Genomic DNA, 25,253 nt, shown 5'->3' on the forward strand with positions numbered 1-25,253 from the left:
CTATACTACAGATTCCAGATTAACTGGACAATTCATATATTCTTCCCGAAAATTATGGGTCAACAATTTGTGTGTAAATGAAGCCGCATTACCAAATGTAGCTTACCGTTTTGCCTGGTCAGAAATTAACGGTAGACGAGGAAGTTCTGAAATAGAAATCATTATACTAAACTACTTATCAAAATGTTCTTATACCTGTGGAGGACAGTATCGTGACATAAATTTTTAGAGTGGGACAATCTTGTATGGAAGTTGACCCTATACATATAGCAGTCATCTAAACCGCTAGAAATCAGATCTCTCTATGGTATGGCAGATTACTTGTCTGTTTTTGCAAAATGCAAGAGAAACTAAAAATGTCAAGGTCAGTGATCAAAAAGTATGTATAGAACCATACAAGTGTAAACATTTTAAATACGTACTACGACTTTTATGATTTAAAAAAATTGTCACACACTCTAATTAAAAACCGAACAAAAGACCAAAACGCCGAAAAAATAATGTGGTTAAATATAAAAAGATGAGATTCGTGAAAGAAGAGACAAACAGAATCCATTTCAATTATGACGCGTCACCAAGCTTCATTTCCTTATTGATACTTCACGGCAGTCAACAAGAAAAAAGCAAGCTGAGTTATCAACTAACATAAGCATGCTTATGTTAGTCGATAAAAACTTAAGCAACTTTATGATAGAACTTCGCCAACTAGTATAGCAAAAAAACAGAGATTTGTTACAGCTATTTGATAAGGGAGTGATACCGGAGGAATATAACAGGTGGTGTCGTATTTTACAATGCCAATGGCATCTTGTCAGATTCTGCTTTCAGTGACTGATCTATACGCATAGTAATATTATTTTCTTGTATCTGTAACACGTTCAAAATAAATTTGTTTTTTCAGTTTTTGAAAACCAGTTTAATGATATAATTATCGACTAATCTCTTAAAAACATTGCTATTAACTAGTTAAAGCCTCATATTCCGATCACAAAACTACAAAATATTATATTTGGTTTATTATATTTGTTTTAAATGTGTTATTTGAAGGGTAACTGATTAACTTAGATTTACAGGTAAAACCAGGTAAGTGACCGCATCTCCATATTAAATTTAGGTTTAATCAGCTACGTGTCTTAACTTTTTCAAACTAATGATAGAATATCATTTCTAATATATGCATCTTTTACTAGAATACCGGATATCAAACACAAGTTGTCCTCTTAATTCAAAATAAAACACTAAACTTTAAAAACGTTTTTTCTCGGTTTCGGTATTTCGGCAGTTACCTGGTTTTCGCAGTATACCGACGATATACAACAAACCGGTATATTTATGTTTCGTGGACCACAATAAAACATTTGATAGGATCAAATTAAAGGTTTTTAGCCATTTTTTATACTCAAGAGAAGTACCTGTAGGAATAATTAAAACGATCGAGTATGTCTACCAGAACAACATAATAAAAGTAAAAAAAAAATAAAATAACTGACCCAATTGAAGCTGGGAATGCGACAAGACAGGGGGATTTCCTGAGCCCTTTATTGTTTAACCTGATCATGGATGAAATAATAAAACAAGTAAGAGGATATCAAATGGGAGGAAAACAACTTACAATAATCTGCTGTTCAGATGAGGCAATACTAATTTGTCAAAATGAAGATAATTTACAACGTATGCTGCACTAACTTATATAACCGCCAAAAAATTTCACATGTTAATTTCCCCAAAAAAGACCAAATGCATGGTTATAATAGCAAATCAAATAAGATATAAATCGGAGCTGAGGGATCAGATAATAGAAAAAGTGATGGGATTTAAATACCTAGGCATCACACTATTTGCTACTATCTACGGAAAGCTTGAAACAGGAGTAGAAGATCAAGTGAATGGAGCAAACAGAGCCGCAGGTTGCCTGAATGACACAATGTGGAGAAATAAACATATCGGGAAAAAATGATGTAGCGCAGGAGAATGTGGTACAACCATGTAAGACAAATGGATGAGAATAGACTCCCAAAAATTGCCATAGAAAACAACCCACCCGGTTCAAGAACAGACTACCTAAAAGATGAAGAGATAGTTGGCAATCTACCTCCCAGGAAATTAACCAGAAGCAGCTTCAGAAAAATCTCCAAGAAGTAAAATAAGAAACAGAAGAAAGAAATGAAAGGCAGAATTTATAAAACAGTCATCAGACCAATAATTTTATACGCGTCCAAAACACGACCTGACACAGAGGGGACAAAAAAATTGCTTGACACAGCGGAGATGAAAACCCTTCGACAAAACCCTTCGAGATAAACTGGGTAAGAAGCAGAAGAGTAGAACGAAATGACCACATAAGCCGAATTACAACAAATATAATAGAAAGGAAGGCGAGAGACGGTTCCCCAATAGGAAGACGATCAGTGGGAAGATGACGAAAACCATGGAACGACAACATACTGAAGGCATATTAAAAAAACAGCAGGAGTCATGTCTATACAAACGAAAAAGAAGCCGAAGACTTTATTATAAACAATAAAGATGATCTGACCGAAGTTCAAAAAAAATAATAAAAATTGGATATTTACACTCCCATTGTCCCTCACTTTAACGCGTTCAGTGCTGATGACGCTGTTTCTTGTAGAGGGGCGGATGACGCACCGGTACGTCATATACCATATCGAATATAATGTTTAGTTATATGCTAGCACTTGTAGTGTGCGTATCGTGAGTGATAGCACTTGTGGTAAGGTGTGTACTTATTTTGTCTTGTTTTTAACACTTATAATAACACACATTAACAAAAATGGAGAGCCAAAAATTTGAAAAATATGTATCAGGCCGGCAGCAATGTTACTAACATACATATGAATAGCACTGAACGTGTTATGGGGTCACAGAAGGTAGTAATTAAAAACATTATATGGGCACACATGAAGAGGATTTCTGAACGATGTATACCTACGATCAGATCTGTCATTCCGCTCCCGCCGATTTGGTCTGCGGCAGATCGGATATGCCTTTGCACACAAACGTAAATATTCCGTCTTTCATTTTTATCACAGTACCGATATGCGAAGATACAAAATTCCCTTACTTAGTGGGCCGTTCCGTCATATTTTGAGGGGACTGGAATGGACGTTGGATATTTTATGCTTATATAAAATATCTATACTAAATTTACATTCAAGATGCAGTAGAAATAAACAAACCAAGACACATTAAATGCAACTAGGAGCACTTCCGAATTATAATTTACAATGTATATACATTGTAAATCCCAAATCATGATTTCCAAAGTATATACATTGTAAATTATGATCAGGGAGTGCTCCTAGTAGCATTTAAGGTGTCTTGGTTTATTTATTTCTACTGTATCTTGAATGTAAAGTTAATATAGAGACATAAAATTCCACATAAAAAGAGATATTCCACGTTCGGAATAAAATGTCTAAAACGAAAAAAAAAGTGGCACACTCGGGTTGTGTATGGTGAAAGTGCTAAATAAAGAATGCCAAGTAAAAAAGTTTCTTTTGAATAAGATATTTGAAATTAAGTCCCACTAAATTTTCTCTTTTTTCACCCCTGTAGCTTATTAAAATATACACTATAGAAGTTTTCAGGGACTTCTGGCCCTCGATAATAACGTAGTCTTTCATTCTGCGTTTAGAATTTTCAAAAATACTTATTAGTTTTCTCAGCATTCGAAAAAAAAAATAAATACTTTTAAAACACAGTGAACATTTTGACAGGCGACATTTTGCGCCTATGTCTTTAACGCAGTGTTTAACCCATATTATGTGTGGTCGGCGGACGAAAGTCCAAATTTGACTTTTTTCATGAAGTGAAAAAATATTTTAAAATTAAACGCATAAGTAAATGCAGCTTTTATTAATTAAAATTATGAATGTATATTCTTAACTTTGAATGAAGATTTTTATTTTTTTTTTGAGTGAATTTGATGGCCTTGGCCCAACCAATAAGCCAGACATTTTGTTATTTTAAAAACAAACAAATTTGATTTTTCAATCAGAGGAATTTTTTCTGTATTTCTAACTCTAAATACATAACAAACTAACATTATTATCTACAATTATTATCTAAATAATACTCTGTTTTGGTTGTTTATTTTTTTTTGTAAATTTTTATTTTTTTTTTGTATTTTTTTTGCATTTTTTTTATATTGTTAATTTGTTTTTTTTATTAATTTTTTTATTGTTATTTTTTATAAATTGTTTTTTTTACTACGCTAAGACGTAAACCCGATTCATCCTCGCGGAGGTTTACATCTTCTTAGTTTTTTTTTTGCATTTTTTATTTTTTTTGTTTTTTTTTGCATTTTTAATTTTTTTTTGTTTTTTTTCTTTTCTTTTTCTCTTTTTTTTTTGTTCTTTTCTTTTTTCAATTTTAATATACAATAATTACTTAAATCTACAGGATTTAAAACAAAATAACAACAAAACAAACATGTTTGTTTTGTTTTAACAAACATGCCTGCTTTGTTTTAATAAACATGCCTGCTTTGTTTTAACAAAATTTCTTAAATACAGGGTAAATTTTATTGCTACAATCTATATTTACAATTTTTGATATGTTCGTAAATTGTTTTTAATATATTAATCTCTTCAGAAAAAATCAAATTGTTCAGGTAGACGGGAAGTGGAATTTTTAATATATTAAGATTATCATAAAATTTGTTTATATTTACTGATTGATGTGAACATTCGAGGAGAATATGTAGTAGATTACCTTCTTTTCCACACTCACAGTTAGGTGACTCTGTGAGACCCAGGCTGTACATATGAAGGGGTGTAAGAGCATGATTACATCTCAATCTATTTATAACTCTTATGAAATGGCGATTTGATACAGAATGAAACCATCTTTTAATGGGAATTTCAGGTCGCATTTGTTTGTAATTATTACCAGTTCTCGTGTTTCGATAATACCTTTGCCAATTTTCTTTTTGGTGTCGTCTACTAATAATATCAATATCCGAAATGGGTAGTAAGTTCATGGGAAGTTCTTCGCCTATTTCTAGGGCGGATTTGGCTAGCCTGTCTACTATTTAGTTACCCCTAATGCCTGCGTGTCCCTTTATCCATGATATAATGATGTTTTTTCCTAAATTTGCAATTTTATTTTAAAGAGTCATAATTTCCAGTTCTATATGATTCAGTTGTTGGTAAAAGTATCGCTATCATTTCAGCGGTGTATATCGATGATTCACAATGCAATTTGAATAATTTTTTAAATCCACTTTGAATATTGATTATTGCACATCCTACTTTGTTTTGTACTTTGGATCCATCTGTATAGTAAAACTGATAATGTGGCCATTTATGAAGTATAAATGATTGAAAAACGGCTGGATTTAAATTAATATCCATAAAAAAAGTATTAATTTGTTTTGAGAAAATTTCTTCTAATACACGGGAATACATAGGTGAAAGATTTTTATGGAATGTGCGTAATTATACACATTTCACACGGTATAATAATAATAATATATCTACTAGTGATGTAACGAATGTCATTTTTTGAACATTCGCGAATACGAATGCGAATGCGAATATTTGCTACCAACATTCGCGAATGCGGATGCGAATGCTAATGTCCAGTTTTTTAATAAGTTGTTTCTATTTTTGTAATGTTTTCTAAATTTATAATAAAAAGTTAATTTGTATTTAGTGTAAATCAAACTAAATCTTAATCTTTATTACAAAATACCAAATAATAAAATAAAGTGAAAGCTGATAATGTGATTATTCGAGGTTAAGTTACCTTTTCTTAATAAAAAAAAAAGTTGAAAAGTGAATAGATTTTGATTTTATTAACCTCATATTATCTTCAAATTATTTTTTTTCTGATATTCATATTTGCAAAACATTCGCACAAAACTTCGCGAATACGGATGCGAATGCGAATATGCAAAAATATGCGAATATTCGCGAATGGGAATGCGAATACGAATATTCGTTACATCACTAATATCTACTATTAACGAAAACATTGAAAGAGATAAGAAACGTGACAAACACAGTGTACCTAATCGATAACCAAATTGATGAATCATTTACAAGGTCGATCTTGCGTCGCGTAAAAACACACAAACCAGTCCCTCGACGGATCAAAACTACGGGCGATCTAATATTTCAGCGATCTAGAACGCTGGGGAGCATAGGTGTTTAGATAAAATAGAGGGATTCATGGAGGGACTGGTCGATGGCAGTCCAAATCTCTTAAAAATGCTCTACGTGTGTGCCCAGTGCTATTAAACAACATATTCGAGTTACTAAAGATTTTGTTTAAACACATACGAAGCTGTTTTTGTACACTGATGCTACCAGCTTGTTACTTTTTATTTTAATACCATTTTATTTCTAATGTTTGAGTTAAAAACTTTTCGATACTTAACAAATCTTTCTTATACCTCAAAATCCAGTTAAATACAGCTTCATTTCTGATTTTAATAACTTCCTGCTGTGAAACTCTGATCTCTCGACTTCCATTTAATAAATTAAATATTAAAATGCGAATGACAACAGAAAATAAAACTGAAAAAAGCGGATGATTAAAATTTTTAAGGAAAATAGGTTTTTGTTTTAAGAATCAACACAAACACCTAACGGGGAGACTGTATGTGCTGGTTAGAGGTCGTTTATTTTCCTGTCGGTCGTCTCCCAAAATTTCGGCGACAATCCTTTTTAAATTATTCATTCGTTTCGAATCCTAAGAAAACTAAAAAGTATTTTTGAAAAATTTAAACGCAGAATGAAAGGTTGGATTATTAGTACGGTCTTTAGTACTACGGCAAAATATTGCAAAACCTCTAAATTTTAAAGAATCGCTTGGATTGACATGAAATTTGGCATACACATTATAGCTAACACGTCAGAGAAAAAAAGTGATATTGTGCCGATGTGTGCTTTTACTCTGGGGGTGAGTTTCACTCCCTCTTGGTGGTGAAAAAATACATGACCAAAATGAGGCCGGAAATGGATAAAATGACTAATTTTAAGCAACTTTTGCTCCATAGAGTTTTTTCGCCAAGTCAATACTTTTTGAGTTATTTGCGAGTGAATATGTTCGTTTTTCAACAAAATAACCACGTTTTTAGACGGTTTATTGCAAATAACTCAAAAAGTAAGCATTTTCTAGAAGAAAACATTTTTGGTAAAAATATAGCCTGTAAAAAATTTAAAAAAAATGGTGTATACGTTAGGGCTCTATACCTAGCATAAGCAGAGTTATAGCTAATGAAAAATAGGTTCATATTCGTCAAATTCGAAATCGAATGTTTCAATGAGAAATAATCAAAAAATGAAGCACTTTTTGGGGAAAACTCATTTTAACTCTTTTAATGTGTTTTAGAAATGCTTTATTTCTGATCTATAAAAATTTTTTAGCATTAAATGTAAACAAGTTACGCTCAAAATAAAGTTGGTGCCTTTTGTTTTGATAAAAAAATCGGGAAAATCACCCCCTAATTAGCATATCTAATGAACTTAATCGTTACCACTTCACAAGTTTTTTACTCGTATATGTATTGTTTATATGATCTATAGGTCTCATCGGTTCAAAGTTTTTATTTTTGAAAGGGCTGCAGTTAAAAGGATTTGAACGAGTCACTAATCACGAGTGTATGCAAATTTAGAAATACCAAATCTTAACCAGTTTTTGTCTTACAGGAAAACAAAAAAATACAAAATATTCAGAAAAGCATAGCGGACTTTTTTTGTCCCTTACGATTTTTGGTATTTCTGACAATTTTTAAGTTACTATGAAACAAAGCATGTTTTTCAAAATAATTTTTTTTTAAATTTAACTTTAAAACTAATACAAATTTTTTCAAACATAAGCACTTTGAATTAATGAAACTTACAGATCATATAAATCCAACATAAGTAAAGTAAGTTGTGAAGCGGTAACAATTAATTTCATTTAAGTTGCTAATTAGGGGGTGACCTTCCCGATTTTTTTAACACTTTAAAAAAGTTGTAATGAGTTTTTCCCAAAAAATGCTTCATTTTTTGGATATTTCACGATAATTCGATTTGGAATTTAACGAATTTGAACCTATTTTTCATTAGCTATAACTCTGCTTCTGCTAGGTATAGAGCCCTAACATATACACCATTTTTTTCAGTTTTTTACAGGATATACTTTTGCTAAAAATGTTTTTTTCTAGAAAATACTTAATTTTAGAGTTATTTGCGAAAAACCATCTAAAAATGTGCTTATTTTGTTGAATAATGAACATAATTATATTCGATTGATGGATTCGACCGTTACTTGATGGAAGTTCATTTTATCTAACAATAAAACACTGAAAACGTTTGTTTTCTATACTTCCACAAAATTTATTATAACTAAGTGACTACAGCTGTTTCGGCGGAGTGCTTTCTCAAGTGATACAGTTTACAATGTGTTTGCCTTTTTAAGTCTTCAACTGAAGAGGTTGAGGAGTGGGGAGCTGTTTGTCTCGAGTTGGTCATTCAGAATTATATCTGTATTTTTCAGTTTATTAATTTCCATAGATTCTAAAAAAGATAGCTTAAGGCCTTTATTTTGAATATGTAGAATTTGAAACTCTTCATTGAAAGAATGATTATGATCTAGAAGGTGAAGTGCGTATGTAGAAGTGTCTGTTTTTCTATTGTTGAATGCCCTTTTGTGTTCTGCTATCCGTTTGTCAAAAGTTCTGCCAGTTTGACCGATGTACGTTTTCGGACAGTCACCACAAGTTAGTTTGTACAGACCACTCTGTAGTTGCTTTCTCTTTCGGCTTTTATTGTTCTTAATATATTTGCTTAAGTTGTTGTTAGTTCTGAAAGCTGGTGTTATTCCTTTCTTTTTTATGTATCTGGCTATCTTTGTTGTTATCTTGCCAGTATATGTGAGAGAGCAGAAGGTACTGGGTTCTTTCTGTGGTGGTGGATAGATCTAAATCCAACAGAACAGAAATACCTTAATATTATGAACCCACAACCTCCTAAATTATACTCTTTTATTAAACTACACAAACCTGACCACCCCATAAGACCTGTAGTTTCTTTTTATACAGCTCCGTCATATAAACTTTCAAAAAAACTGTCAGATATTATTACAGAATACACTAAATTTTCACCTAAATTCACCGTAAAAAATACACTAGAACTAGTTAATAAAATACAACATTTTCAATTGCCCAACAACTCCAGACTAATTTCATTTGACGTAAAAAATCTTTTTCCTAGTGTTCCTCCTACAGAAACTTTTGTTTTAGTTAAAAATCTTTTAGACCATAATAGTACAAATCCGATCATTGCATCTGAAATTTTACACCTTCTTGAAATTTGCATAAATCAAGACTACTTTGAATTCAATAATCAAATATACACAAACAACAGTGCTGGACTTATTATGGGTAACCCTCTAAGCCCATTGCTATCAGATATATTTATGAACCAACTTGAAACAACAATTTCTAAACATCCCGTATTTAAACAGTTCTTATATTGGTGGAGATACGTGGATGATATACTAGTATGCTTTACAGGTACTAACAGACAACTTGACCAATTTCTATCATATATTAATTCACTTCATAATAATATTGAGTTTACAATAGAAACAGAACAGAATAACTCCATAAACTTTCTAGATGTAACGATTTCCAGACTACACAACAAACATGAGTTCTCCGTATACAATAAACCTACCCATACTGACACAACTATACACAATTCATCATCCCATCCTACACAACACAAATTAGCAGCCTACCATAGCATGATACATAGACTGACAGAAATTCCCATGACAAAAAATAACTTCGAGATAGAACTAAACATCATTAAACAAATAGCAGCAAACAACGGCTATAACGAACAAACAGTTAACAAAATTTTAAACCAAAAACTCAATAAGAAAGCCCTGAAATTAGTGTATCCACCACCACAGAAAGAACCCAGTACCTTCTGCTCTCTCACATATACTGGCAAGATAACAACAAAGATAGCCAGATACATAAAAAAGAAAGGAATAACACCAGCTTTCAGAACTAACAACAACTTAAGCAAATATATTAAGAACAATAAAAGCCGAAAGAGAAAGCAACTACAGAGTGGTGTGTACAAACTAACTTGTGGTGACTGTCCGAAAACGTACATCGGTCAAACTGGCAGAACTTTTGACAAACGGATAGCAGAACACAAAAGGGCATTCAACAATAGAAAAACAGACACTTCTACATACGCACTTCACCTTCTAGATCATAATCATTCTTTCAATGAAGAGTTTCAAATTCTACATATTCAAAATAAAGGCCTTAAGCTATCTTTTTTAGAATCTATGGAAATTAATAAACTGAAAAATACAGATATAATTCTGAATGACAAACTCGAGACAAACAGCTCCCCACTCCTCAACCTCTTCAGTTGAAGACTTAAAAAGGCAAACACATTGTAAACTGTATCACTTGAGAAAGGCACTCCGCCGAAACAGCTGTAGTCACTTAGTTATAATAAATTTTGTGGAAGTATAGAAAACAAACGTTTTCAGTGTTTTATTGTTAGATAATTATATTCACTCGGAAATAACTCGAAAAGTATTGACTTGGTGAAAAAACTCTACAGAATAAAAGTTGCTTAGAATTGGTGACTTTATCCATTTCCGGACCTATTTTGGACATATATTTTTTCACCCCCTAGGGGGTGAAATTCACCCCCATGGCAAAAGCACACATCGGCACGATATTACTTTTTTTCTTTGTTAGCTATCCGTGTGCCAAATTTCATGTCAATCCAAACGGTTCTTTAAAATTTACAGCAAAAACCGTGAAAGAAAGTAATTACCGAGGGCCGAAAGTCCCGAAATAATATAGTACATTCTTTCACGGTTTTTGCTGTAAATTTTAAAGAACCGCTTGTATTGACATTAAATTTGGCATACGCATAGCTAACATTTCAATGAAAAAAAGTGATGTGGTGCCGATGTGTGCTTTTCCCTGTCCCGAAATAGATACCCAAGTAGCAATTTTACGACCTGCAACCAATTTTGTCCTAATGGGACGTTAAATTTAAGGACAAAATTGGTTCACAATAAGCCTTAACCAAGGACAACGTCTGTTTTTCCTATGGACCAACGTTGCTGCTAATAAGTAATATAATCTAATGACCAACCGACATCGGGAATAACGACGTCAATTATTAGGATAAGGTTTGACGTTAAGCTGACGTCGGTCTTAACCTATCTGTAGTATAAGTGCAATTAAGTGGCATACATCAACGACTACTCAACGTCGGGAATTACAACGTATTTTTTAGGATAGATGCCAACGTTCAGAGGACGTTGGTGTTTTATCGAGTATGGTAGACGTATTTTTCGGGAAGACGACAACGACAATCCAACGTTGAGAATACCAACGTTAATTATTAGGTTAAGGTTTAACGTTAAGCTGACGTCGGGTATAACCTCTAGGGTAATTAGAACGTATTAGGTATACCAATAGGTAAATTCGAGGTGTGCAAGGTAAAAATAGGTTATACTAAAGGTCGGCAGGGGGTGTCCTTGTCCAAATCAGTTAAAATGTAGTGCAATTTAGATCGCGAGTCAAATCCGCCATAAATGAAAGATCGCCATGGTTCAGCCATTTTTTGAAACATAATGTTTGGCAATTTTTTTGCTAGATTTTAATGAATATTTGATTTTAATTGACGAATTTTGTTTATATATAAATCAAGGATAATTTTTTTATGGGTCTAGACATAATTATATGTTTTTTAATTACGATGGTTATTTCTATTTTTACCGTTTTGTTCGATTTAACCTGTAAATTTCTGAGGCGCTTTCAGTTTTTAGCAATTTTTATACCTAGTTTAACAGTACACTTCCTTGCCTTTGTAAATCTTCGACCGTATTATGCAATGAGGCAGATGATTAATAAAATAATTATACAAGTCACTTAGGTTATATTCTGAATAGAGTAGGAACCTACTTAAATAAGTATCAACAGGCCGTCATGCATCTTAGTTTCTGATGATTTATTATCCTCCAAGATTATTAACCTATTTGGTAACAATTAAGTGTGTCGGCCGTACTTCTGTGGTAGAGAATTTTATACTATTACTTTACAAGACAAAAGTCCTAAGAACTAACATAATTTGACGATAAAATATCTCGAGCTGAGAAGTCGAGAGGGGGACGTCGAGGCAACCCGTATTTCTATTCCCCACTTAGGTGCAAATAGCGGTTTTCTGACCGTCGTCGCAACGTCGCGTATTAACGTTGGGGCATTTAATGCAACGTTAAGACGTCGTAATATTACGTCCAATTGCTTCTTGGGTTAACTGACTAATTTTAAGCAACTTTTGTTTTATAGAGTTTTTTCACCAAATCAATACTTTTCGAGTTATTTGCAAGTGAATATGTTCATTTTTCGACAAAATAACCACACTTTTAGACGGTATTTCGCAAATAACTCAAAACGTAAGCATTTTGTCGAAAAAAAAACTATAGCCTATAAAGAAGTGAAAAAAACGGTGTATATATTAGGTGTCTATACCTAATAAAAGCAGAGTTATAGCTAATAAAAAATAGGTTCATATTCGAAAAATTCCAAATAGAATAATTCAATGTAAAATATCCAAATAATGAAGCATTCTTGGGGAAAACACATTACAACTTTTTTAAAGTGTTTTAAAAAGCTTTATTTCTGATTTTATAAAAAAATTTCTAGCATTAAATGTAAGCAAGTTAGGCTCAAAATAAATTTGGTCCCTTTTGTTTAAAAAAAAATCAGGAAGATCACCCTCAATTAGCAACTTAAATGAAATTAATCGTTACCGTTTCACAAGTTACTTTACTTAAGTTGTGTTTATATATGATCTGTAAGTTTCATCGATTCAAAGTGCTTATTTTTGAAAAATTTTGGTTTTAAAGAAAAATTTTTTTAAATTTTAATTTCGAAAATTTTTTTTCTTTTTCGAATTATGGGCAGGTGACGCTATAATCGGTAAAAACGATTGTTGGAAATGGAAAATTAAATTAAAAAATGGAAAGTCCCCACTTAAATGGAAAACTGTACTTAACTTTTTTTGGTTTTAGGATCTACTCTCACGACCCAATAGGTCCCCGCAGCGCTCGAGTAACTGCACATTTAGCATACTTTCCTCCCCTACTATAAAGCTAATAATTTAAGAATAGAACTCCCCTACTATTAGACTTGATTTGGTACAGTTGATTTTTAAGTTTAACTAAGTCACTAAAAATGTAGAGGTGTTTTTTTTGTAGTGTAATAAAGGTTTAAAAAGTAAATCAGTAACGGGAGTTCTATAAGCGCGAAGTATCCAAACTGTGATTAATGCTAGTATTGAAAGAAGTGACGGAGGACATGAAATATTGAGTGGTGTTACAGGTATTGAAGCGCATGGAAAATGTTATAAAGCATACATTAGGGGGTCGAACATAAAAGCAGCAAAAAAAGGAAAGCAGCCAACCTGAATGAGTCGACTGCTGGACCAAACCGTACTAGGAAAAGTTCGCTTTCGATTATACTGAATTTGTGTTATATGTGGCAATCAGGCGGGAAACTTATATTCAATAGAGAGTTTAAAATATGTCTTCTTTCTTTACTTTAAGAATATTTAAAGTCTATTAGTTATACAAGGTGTTTCATTGGGAAACAGAAATAATTGAATGTTGAATAGAGGTCACTGGGGTGGTTCCAGATACGTATCAAGTCAAACAAAAATGCTGGCACGCAATTTTCTTCTTGTTGCCATATTTTAAATTTGAAAAAATATATAGGGAATAATCAGAAAATTTACTTGGCATGTCATTCCTATTACAGCGAGTATTTCGTTAGCTAGAAGTAGTGACGAGTATATAATATGACGTCATTATTATATTTTTTGAGATGGTAAATGGTAACTGACGTCTGCCATAGCGCTGGAGGTTAACTATAATGTCAAATTATTGTTTTCAAATTAATTTTATTTATTTAGTATATAATTTAACTACAGTTTATTTTTTAACCAACTTTAATTTCCCTTCCCTATAATTGATTGGGCGATTAGGTTCCTAATAATGTGGTAATAGTCTTGTTGTATGGTAGGTTTAGTTAGGCGTTAATTTCAAAAAATGTTGCTGGCTGAATTGGCACTACTATCAAAGGCAATTTAAGGAGAACAAAAAACATAAATAAACAAAAATTTTACATAACCTTCTATAGGAGAACGTGACATTGACACTTATATTACATACAGTTACCTTTGTTTCATACTCCTAAAGACAAAGAGAAACAGTTTAGCTGGAAGCTGCTACGGTAAAGACATATATGTGTTTTATTTGGCAACAGCGCTTTCTGCTAAACTTGGCGGTAACGAAAAAACTTATATATTATGAAGAAAAATTTCCTGAATTTGTTTGCCGTCAAGTTTTTACCGGTGGGTTATGAGGTCATTAAATCTATGACGTGCATGCCTAGTTGTTTCACTATTAGTTTACTACATTTATTGCACCACCGATTTTTATAACCGAGTTACACAGTGTTTTATCCATTTTGTCTCTTTCTTTCTGGATCCATAACTTTACAACCAACTTGTATATTTTTTTATATTTGGTACGCATATGTCTCATTTATCTGATTTCTCTCAATCGGTAGAAGAAGTATCGGTCGCCTGCACAAAAGATGGAGTGAAAACCTTTCATATCTATCTGCCAAGGAAGAAGCAGAATTGTGACCTTGAAACAACACTCTGTATATTAAAATTTTCAAAATTGGTTTGCATTGGTTTGCAAGTCAAAAACCTGAGCGTAGGGTACAGAACGGGTGAAGAAATTATCTCTATAGTATGCTATGCAGATGATGCCATACTTATTGCAGAGAGTGAAGATGACCTTCAGAGACTTTTATATCAATTTAATATAACAGCAAGAAAGTTAAACCTGATATTACCACCAAATAAAACAAAAAGTATGGTAATCTATAAACATCCAATAAGGTGCAATCTGGACGTGGGCAGCAAAATAATCCAGCAAGAAAGAAGTATCAGCTGCCTGGGTGGGAGTGCTAATGCACAGTTATGGAGACACAGAAGCGGAAGTTTCCCAACAAGTAAACAAAGCAAACATAATAGCAGGAAGTCTTAAACACACTATCTGGAGCAACACACATCTACGGACAGAAATAAAGGCCAATATCTATAGGACAGTAGTTATGCCAAATTATGACTTACACTGCGGAAACAAGACCTGACACAACAAGGACAAAAAGACTGATGGAAACGTCTGAAATGAAAATAGTCCGAGATATCACAGGAAAATCATTATGAGATACACAACGTAGCAGAGACCTCAGGCAAAGCTGTAATATACAGAATATAAATGACTGGACAGTGAAAAAAAAACAATGGTATAGCCATATTATAAGCAGAATGGGAGAAGGAAGACTAGTAAAGATGGCACGAGATAGATCACCAAACGGCCGAAGGAGTATAGGAAGGCCAAGAAAGAGATGGAGTGACAACCTGGATATCCGATGAGGAGGCATCCGAAGATGAAACAGGCGCGACCCTATTAAGGCAGCAGAAAGAAGAGGAAGAAGAAGAAGAAGAAGGATTGCATATTTGAAGAGAGCGCAAAAACTAAGCGTAGTGGTTCGCTTCCATTTTCTGCCCAGACAATTGAATGACTTTTAGTTAGAAAGTGTGTCGGAATTTAGAAGTGTTTCATTCATAATTCGTACGGTTTACAAAAAAACCACGAATAGGCTTAACCAGAAAACTGATCCCAATAGAGGTTTTATTTCTCCGGAATTAAAATTTCGAGTTACTTACAGGGTGATTGATTAGTGAAATAAAGCTCAATAGATCCGCTATAGTAATAGATAGCAATAAAAGTTAATAACAAAAATTTTAGTTACCTTTGAGCTTCATATTACAAAATTAGTTAGAATGTTACACGGTGTTCGATAACACAGTGGCAGACCAAACTTATGTTTTTTAAATAGAACACACTATATTTTATTTTAAATTTGAAATCCTGTTAACTTCTCCATCACAAAAATATGAAGGTTTGTTATGTTATATAGGGTATTTACAAAGTTATAACCAATTTTATATGAAAATCGTAACAAGTTCAACTCCTTTATAAATAAAAATAAGCAAAACAGCAATGGTTTATTAAAGCCATATTTTTTTACGTATTGTCAAAATTTTTAAGAATGATTGATATTGCTAATTTTCTTTATATCAAATACAGGGTGAGTCAAAACGCAAGTACATTATGTTCTCAGTAATTTTAAATGGAACACCCTGTATTTTATATCACTATTGAAAAGTACCTTTACCGTACTTTAATTTTTGGATAACATTCCCTATGCCTAAATTTATTAGTTTTCGAGATATTTTCATTTATCAATGAACCAGTAGCGTGGCCACCCAAATCACCAGAATTCAATAAACTGGACTGATTTTTTTGGGGTTACGTTAAAATGAAGTTTATAAAATACCTCCAATAACAAGGGATGAGATGAAAAATAGAATACAAAGTGTATTTCGATGTGGTTATTTACAAATTCTTCGTAGAGTAAGTAGCTCATTCAATGATTGTGTTTAGGCATAGTCATTGCATAAATGTGTTAGGAGGTATGTAATTTTAAACACATTATGTAATCAAATATTAAAAAATTTTATTAAGAGTACCTTCTAATTTTTTAAACATGTTATTTTGCAAAATGTATTACTGATAAATTATTTTTCGTTCTTTATTTGTTACATTGTTACATTTACATACAAAAGTAGTGTTTAGTTGTCTTCACAAAATGTTGTGTTTTGTGTTTGTGTGTTTTTTTTTTGTAAAATTTATTACTAATTTTTTTTTTATTCTTTATTTGTTACATTTACACATTTACATTTGTGGTTGGTTGTGTTTTTTTGTAAAATGCATTATTAATAAATTATTTTTATTTTTTATTTGCTACATTGTTACATTGATTACCAGATTGATAATCAGTAATCGTCAATTGTCAATTCAGTCATTGCTTACTTAAAATTTAGATAAATTTAGACATCTAAAATAATTTGCTCTGAAAAATGAAAATATCTCGAAAACTTATAAATTTGGACATAGGGAATGTTATATAAAAATTAAATTACAGTTATGTTACTTTTCAATAATGATATATACAGGGTGTTCCATTTAACATTACTGAGAAAATAATTTACTTGCATTTTGACTCACCCTGTATTTGATATAAAGAAAATTAGCAATGTCAATAATGCTTGAAAATTTTGACAATAAATAAAAAAATATTGCAATAATAAACCATTGATGTTGTGCTTATTTTTATTTATACAGGGAGTTGAACTTGTTACGATTTTTATACAAAATTGGTTATAACTTTGTAAATACCCTGTATAATATATCAAACCTTTATATTTTTTTGATGAAGTTTAGTATTTTATCATTAAAATCAGTTTTTGGACAATTTCCTACTAAAAAGCTTTTACTCCTTGAAGGTTTATCAAGTAAGACAGACAATCTGAAACAATTCTCAATTAAACCAGTAAGAATAATGATAATGGAAGCAGCCGAGCGGTACAAAATTAATCTCAGAATTACAATGGAAATAATAAATAAAGCAAAATAAGTCGGGGTTTTCATTCGTTTTAATGATCATAAATAGCTTGGGATATCGGTGAACTGAGAGCGTGATTACGTAAAACTAAGGAGAAAAACTCATCATAAAGAGTTTTATTAACAAACTTTCTCTATGAACAGCTATAAGCAAGACTATCATAAACATGTTTTTAGTTATAAAGTTTAAAATAACGAACTAGAGAAATACGTGTGTTCATCAGCAATGATTATAACTACACAAATATATTCTTAAGAAGTTCAAAAACTTAATGTCACGTGCCATATTAAATATTTCCTGAAAACATAAAACAATAATTAGAAGACAACTTGGAAAGAATTTTAAATATTTTTTACCAGTTTGTAATAAAGTAGATTTACCATACATACAATATATGTAGATGACATCGACATTTTTTTATAATAAAGTAATCTTTAAAAAAACTATAATAAGTGCGCAAAAAGCACTTCACGCACAGTTTCATACAATATGTTCGTAATATATTCGTAAAAGAATACTAGCCCAAACGATAATATCCCAATTAGCATGTTCTTATGAGAACCTTAAACGTGCCTTACGTGTTAAGGGTGTAGGCCCAAAATTTTGGCTCCAATTCTTTTTAAACTTTTTTTCGAATCTTGAGAAAACTAATAAGTATTTTTAAAAAATTCAAACGCAGAATGAAAGATTACATTATTACCGAGGGCCGGTGAATACATTTAAAACACAAAAATTTTGACAGGCGACATTTTGCGTCTGTCCCCTTAAACGCTTTAATTCCTTTTTCACATATCTTCACATAGTGAAGAGCCTAAAACTAAAATATAAACTAAATTCAAGTAATATTTTTTTGGTTCTTAAAACAATTATTACGTAAGTAATAAAACTTTTTAATTTCAATTTTTAAATTTTTTACAGGTTTTTGGCCATGACCTATGCAGCAACTTTGCTCTGGTAAGTAAATATTTTATTGGGATATTAAGTTGTATTAGAGTGTGTACGCTAGATATTCTGCTATTTTCAATGCGTAATCTAAATCACGATATCGAAAACTGTTAAAAATTTGAAACAAAAATACCTACCAAAAAGAATATAAGAAAGATTTAAAAATAATCCGCAAAGTATTTTAAAGTTGTTTCGATTCAGTTCATACACAAAATAATGATTACATGACTAAAAAAATTCATTCCTCTTTTTCTTCTTTAAGTGCCATCTCTCAATCGGATGTTGAATATTATAATCAATCATCACTATCTTCATTATATCTACCGTTGGCTGCTTTGAAGAGTTTTATTGAACTATGTACAGGGCGCATCGAAAAAGGCGAACAAAAATTTTTTTTTTGCGATGGAAAAGTAATACCTCACAATAGTTGCCCAATCAACTGCTAAATATTTTGGTAAAATTTTTTCGAAATTGGAAAATATCTTCTACCCCCCAAGACAATTGAAAATTTTGAAAAGATGTTAACAGACGAAAAAAATTTATTTCGAAACGAAAATGTAATAGCTCACAAAAGTTGCCTAACACACTATTTAGTATTTTAGTAAAATTACGTTGAAATAAAAAAAAATTTTCTGCCCCCCCACGGCAATCAAAAATTAGAAAAAATACATTAATATGTGAATTTCTTTTGTAATGGAAATGTAATACTTTATAGAACTTGAATAAATAAATTCGGTTTAAATTGGAAAACATTTTCTGGTTTCACAAGGCAATTAAAAATTTTACTTAAGAAAAATATACTAAAACATTCTTTTTATAACAATATAGCCTAACTTATCCGTCTCCCTGACGTCCCCAAGTTTTTTAATACTAAAATAATTATAAAGCATATTACAAAATTAGGTATATAAATATTATAAAAATATATGGTAAAAGCATTCTATTCGAAGATCTCTTCCAATTTAGCATTAAAGTAAGGCATAGTTTTTCTGGAATCAATTCGAGTTTTTATAAATCCATCCCTCGAATACGCTCCACAAACTTCTAGAGAAACTTGTGTCACAAGCTTGACACATCGTTCTACACATTGTTTATGGCAGTGAGATTTCTCAATCTCAATGTTAAAAGGGTCTAAGTTAGGATTCTTAATAAAATCTCGCAGATTGTCACTAGAAAATCTAGAGAATATAGGTGGTTCTGTAAGGTGATATTCTTGTTAGTTAACTAACCCAAAGTAGTCGTTTGAATCAAAATTTTTAGAGGAGAAAGTTTGAAGACCCTCACGTTTTTTGATTTGGTAACTGGCAAAGTTCTTTTGATGTCCAAGGGGTAGATCATTTGAATGTCGCAGACATACAAACCGCATAATAATTTTCCTCCGAAAATTATTTTTTCTAGATTTTTTGGGATATTCTAAATAAAATAAGTTTCTTGACATTTTTCTCAAAAGTTAACAGTTTTAAAGTTATAAGCGATTTAAAATCCAAAAATGAGTTTTTTATTAACTTATAACTTTAAAACTATTAACTTTTGAGAAAAATGTCAAGAAACTTATTTTATTTAGAATATCCCAAAAAATCTAGAAAAAATAATTTTCGTAGGAAATAGGAGATTTTTGAAATAGAACGCGCCGCACCGGCAAAAAATCTGATAAACACGCATATTTTACAATTAAAAAAACAACGGTATAAATTAAGGTTAGACGCGATCACTCTTCAGAATCGAAGCTGAATGTCTAATCATCAATTTAAGTATCTGGTAACCTCAAAAATACTGATTGAAATATGAATTTTTAAGCCACGAAAATGCGTATTTTCGCATTTTTCAGATTTTAAATCGCCTATAACTCGAACACTATTAATTTTTGGGAAAAATTACGAGATACCTTTTTTGTTTAGAATTACCCAAAAAACCTAAAAATATATGTTTCGGAGCAAAAAAAACGTGATCTTTTGTATTTGTTTAAAAATAGTTATTTATGAAACAGTTCGTGAAGTATGCTTTTTGCGAACGCACGCAATATTTAGAGCACGAGCGACAGCGGCGCGAGTGCTATACATCGCGTAAGTTCGCAAAAAGTACTTCATGCACAGTTTCATACAATATTTTATCTACTCTACCATAAACAAATAAAAAAACTGTAACTCTTCGTCACTGGAATTCATTTCTATTCTACAATTTTTAGAACTTTGACATTTAAAAATTCTAACTTCTTTCAAACCACAAAACTGTAAAAACTTTTGTCGTAATTTATTGCTCATTATGTCATCACCATGACAACGCCAAAGTTAAGGATATTTGATTATATGAAAGTGTGTTAAAAACAGTGCGAAAAAGTAAGTCCCATTTAAAATACATTGTTACTTCACGCTCACTTTACACACTTCACGCACTGCTATTTATAATGACAGTTTTCACAAACTAAAAACTTACACATAACATAACATGGAGTAGATAAAATTGTTTAAACAATTTCTGCCCAAAAATTCCGCCCGGTGCTCTTCAGATTTGTTTAAAGGGGACATTTTTGAATAGGAATTGACAAAGAAATCGAATCAAAATTTTTTTCAGACGGGAGCGGTCTCACAACATGCACCAAAGAGTGCGAGCGGAGAAATCAAACTTGTTTGGTTTCGCCGCTTTGCTCTTTGCTAGCACTCTGTGTACCTCCATTTCCCAGTATGAGTTTGATTTTTCTGCTTTGCTCTTTGCTCTTTGCTCTTTGCTCGTCCACTCTGAACGCGGCCTTAAAATGATTTTTTTTTCGACGTTGCTAGCTCTTGGTCCAATTCTCATTATTATCTGAATAATTCAAAGATAATCAATAAAATTTTTGAAAGGAAGTATTTACAGCAACCAAAGATATAAATATCGTGTCAAATTTGAAAAATGATCTAAGTTTATTTATCGCACTTTTGCATCAAATTTGATTTTTGAACATGTTCCGACCTCGAAAACATAATAGTGCGGCAGATTCGTGCAAATATTATGAAGAATTGCACATTTAATGATACAAGCATATAATTTGGTCCACATATACTGCACATATAGAGGTTCAAATTTAGATATGAGGCCATCTCAGATTTTACCCTTTACAAAAATGGCGGTCATTCAAAATGGGAGACTATACATATGTGACTAATAGCACAATATCTTTTGAATGGAAATTCCGATTTTAACCAAATTTAGTATATAGGTTCTTTTTGTGATTTACAAGATCGTTGTCGTAAACTGGAAGAATCGGTTTACTAGAAGTTGTGTTTTCCTGGTTTTTTATGTAAAACTATTTTATATTATGTAAATAATTTATTTCCAATTTTTTCACCCTGTATATAGTATTTTTTCAAAATTTTAATACCACCATTGAAAAGAGCGTAAGAATATGTTTTAGGAAATATTTTGAACTTTTTAGTTATGTGAATTACCATTTAATAAATGCATAACGTATCTGCACATGTACCTATGTGTGGCAGATGCGTGCAAATATTATAAGAATTATTGTGAATTTAATAGTAGAAGCATATAATTTGGACCACATATACTACACATACAAAAGTTTAAATTTAGATATAAGACCATCTCAGATTTTGCCTTTTACAAAAATGGGGAGCATTCAAAATGGTGGCTATACATATGTGACTAATAGCACGATAACTTTTGAATGAAAAGTCCGATTTCAGCCAAATTTGGCATCCAGGTTCTTTTTTTTTATGGATAAGATTGAAGTCCTGAACCGGAAGAATCGGTTTACCAAAAGTTGTGTTTTTACTATTTCTTATGTAAAAATATGTTGGTTTTTTTTTCAATTTTTTCACCCTGTACATATTAATTTTTCAAAAAGGTAATACCGGCATTGAAAAGAGTGTAAAATTATTTTTTAGGAAAGATTTTGAAATTTTTATTATGTTAATTACCATTTAATAAATGCATAACGTATCTTCACATGTACCTATTACCTATGTGCGGCAGATTCATTTTGAATGCCCGCCATTTTTGTAAAAAAAAAAACAAAATCTGAGATGGCCTCATATCTAAATTTGAATATTTGTGTGTGTAGTGTGTGTGGTCCACATTATATGATTTTATCATTAAATGCACAATAATTCTTATATTATTTGCACGAATCGGCCGCACATGGGTGAATAGGTACATGTGAAAATACGTTATGCATTTATTAATTGGTAATTAACATAACTAAAGAGTTCAAAATATTTCCTAAAAAATATTTTTACGCCCTTTTTAACGTCGGTATTAACTTTTTGGAAAAATTAATATATACAGGGTGAAAGAATTGGTAAAAAAACAACATGCTTTTATATAAAAATCGGTAAAAAACAACTTCTGGTAAATCGATTCTTCCGGTTCAAGACCTTGGTCTTGTACGCCAAAAGAAGAACATATATACCAAATTTTGGTAAAATCGGAAATTTCGTTCAAAAGTTATCGTGCTATTAGTCACATATGTATAGTCGCCATTTTGAATGCCTGGCATTTTTGTAAAAGGTAGAATCTGAAATGGCCTTATATCTTAATTTGAACCTTGATGTGCTTAGTACATGTGGTCCAAATTATATGCTTCTACCATTAACTGCACAATATTTCTTATAATATTTGCACGAATCTGCCACACATAGGTACATGTGAAGATACGTTATGCATTTATTAAATGGTAATTAACATAACTAAAAAGATTAAAATATTTTCTACAAAATATTTTTACGCTCTTTTCAATTGCGGTATTACCTTTTTGAAAAATTAATATATACAGAGGGAAAAAATTGAAAAAAAAAACAAATTTTTACATAAACAACCAGTAAAAACACAACTTCTGGTAGACCGATTCTTCTAGTTCACCACATCCATCTTATAAATCAGAAAGAGAACCTATATACCAAATTTGGTTGAAATCGGGCTTTTCATTCAAAAGTTATGATACTATTAAACACATATGTATAGCCGCCATTTTGAATGCCCGCCATTTTTGTAAAAGGCAAAATCTGAAATGGCCTCATATCTAAATTTAAACCTTTATATGTGTAGTATATGTGGTCCAAATTATATGCTTGTATCATTAAATGTGCAATTGTTTCACATATCGGCCGCACTATAATGAATGACCAACAGTCGTCATTCAGCTGGAAGTAGATTTTCGTGATCGGTATAACATCAATTTAGGGGTTGCTGCCGGTCGACTATAAGCATTGTTTGCAAAAACATTTTTAATTTGGCTGTGTTAAATCATACAGTTGGCACTCAATATTGCCCGTGTAATAGTCAATTTTTTACTGCATCTTATTTAGATTGTATTTAAAGGGCCTAGCCGGGTAAGATGGTGAAAAGTGCCCCCAGCTCGATTTAAATTCCATATAGGCCAATTTTTAGCACATATAGAGGAACTCACTTTCTGAAATTTTTAGCCCCCTAGGTGGTCACGTGACCCACCTAGAGCCTAATTAGCCTTTTTAAGTTTTTATTTTTTATCTCAGCCGCGTCAAGAGCTAGCCAAAAACTTTATTTAAAATAGTTGTAAGTTTCAAAAAGATCTATATGAAAAAAATTTTTATTTATTTTATAGCGGGAAATTCGAATTTTTAGAACAATTTTAAAATTTTAAATAACTCTGAAAAAAAAACTAAGACACTCGTTTTTACGAAAATCAATTATAATGTGTATTTTTGCACAATCTTTCACTCTGAATTTTTTCAAATTTTTAAAATTGGTGAAACGTACCTTTAAAAATAAAAAACCGCATTTTTTCGGTTTTTTTTTCGTTTTTTGATACAATTTTATACATATTTTCAAAAAAGGTAACAACGTCACTAGAATAGGTAAAAAAATGAAAAATAATTGGGGTTTGCTTAATAAAATTATTTTGTAACGCCATCCATTTTCAAGATACAGGGCGTTGAAGAAAACAAAATTTTACACATTTTTTACGATTTTGCCGAAACTGCTGGCAACATTGCAATAAAATTTGGCAGGTTTTAAGAGGTAGTTATTGTGCATTTTTTGACATACAATTAAGAATTTTATATTCATCATTGGCGCGCATACGGGTAATGGTCTGAACTTTTTAAGGAAAAAAAGATGGTACGCCACTGACATATTTCAAATTAAGAATCATTTTTGAATTCCTCGTTCCATTTGTGACAAAAATCTCTTTTCCCATTTTTTTCATACGACGCGCCGTTTTGTTGCAAAAAAATAAAATATCTTAACGCTTCCAAAGTATTCGAATTAATTTTTATAATGGATGTACGAGTTTATGTATGTATATAGATGTAGAAACTACTAGAAGTTCGAATGCTTTGTAAGGATTAAGATCTTTTACTTTTTGAATAAAAATGGCGCGTCGTATGAAAAAATAAGAAGATATATTTTTTGTCACAAATTGAACGAGGAATTAAAAAACGATTGTTAATTTGAAATATGTCAGTGGCGTACTATCTTTATTCTTTAAAAAGTTCAGACCATTACCCCTATGCGCGCCAATGATGAATATCAAATCCTTAATTGTATGTCAAAACATGCACAATAAGTACCTCTTAAAACCCGCCAAGTTTTATTACAATGTTGCCAGTAGTTTCAGCAAAATCGTAAAAAATGTGTAAAATTTTGTTTTCTTCAACGCCCTGTATCTTGAAAATAGATGGCGTTACAAAAAAATTTTATAAAGCAAACCCCAATTATTTTTCAGTTT

At 31.5% G+C, this 25,253-nt stretch overlaps 1 protein-coding gene across 2 annotated transcripts in view; it reads left to right on the top strand.

Moving 5' to 3' along the window:
- The window catches only part of LOC126890385 (prolactin-releasing peptide receptor-like), a 1,660,146-nt gene that overhangs the window by 1,092,407 nt on the left and 542,486 nt on the right, over window positions 1–25,253 (top strand). For both annotated transcript variants that reach the window (XM_050659276.1, XM_050659277.1), the window contains one exon: window positions 18,527–18,562. The gene's annotated coding sequence lies outside the window, so the exon portion shown is untranslated. The remainder of the gene's footprint in view (window positions 1–18,526; window positions 18,563–25,253) is intronic.

This window comes from Diabrotica virgifera, chromosome 8 (genome assembly GCF_917563875.1).
Source record: "Diabrotica virgifera virgifera chromosome 8, PGI_DIABVI_V3a".
NCBI lineage: Eukaryota > Metazoa > Arthropoda > Insecta > Coleoptera > Chrysomelidae > Diabrotica > Diabrotica virgifera.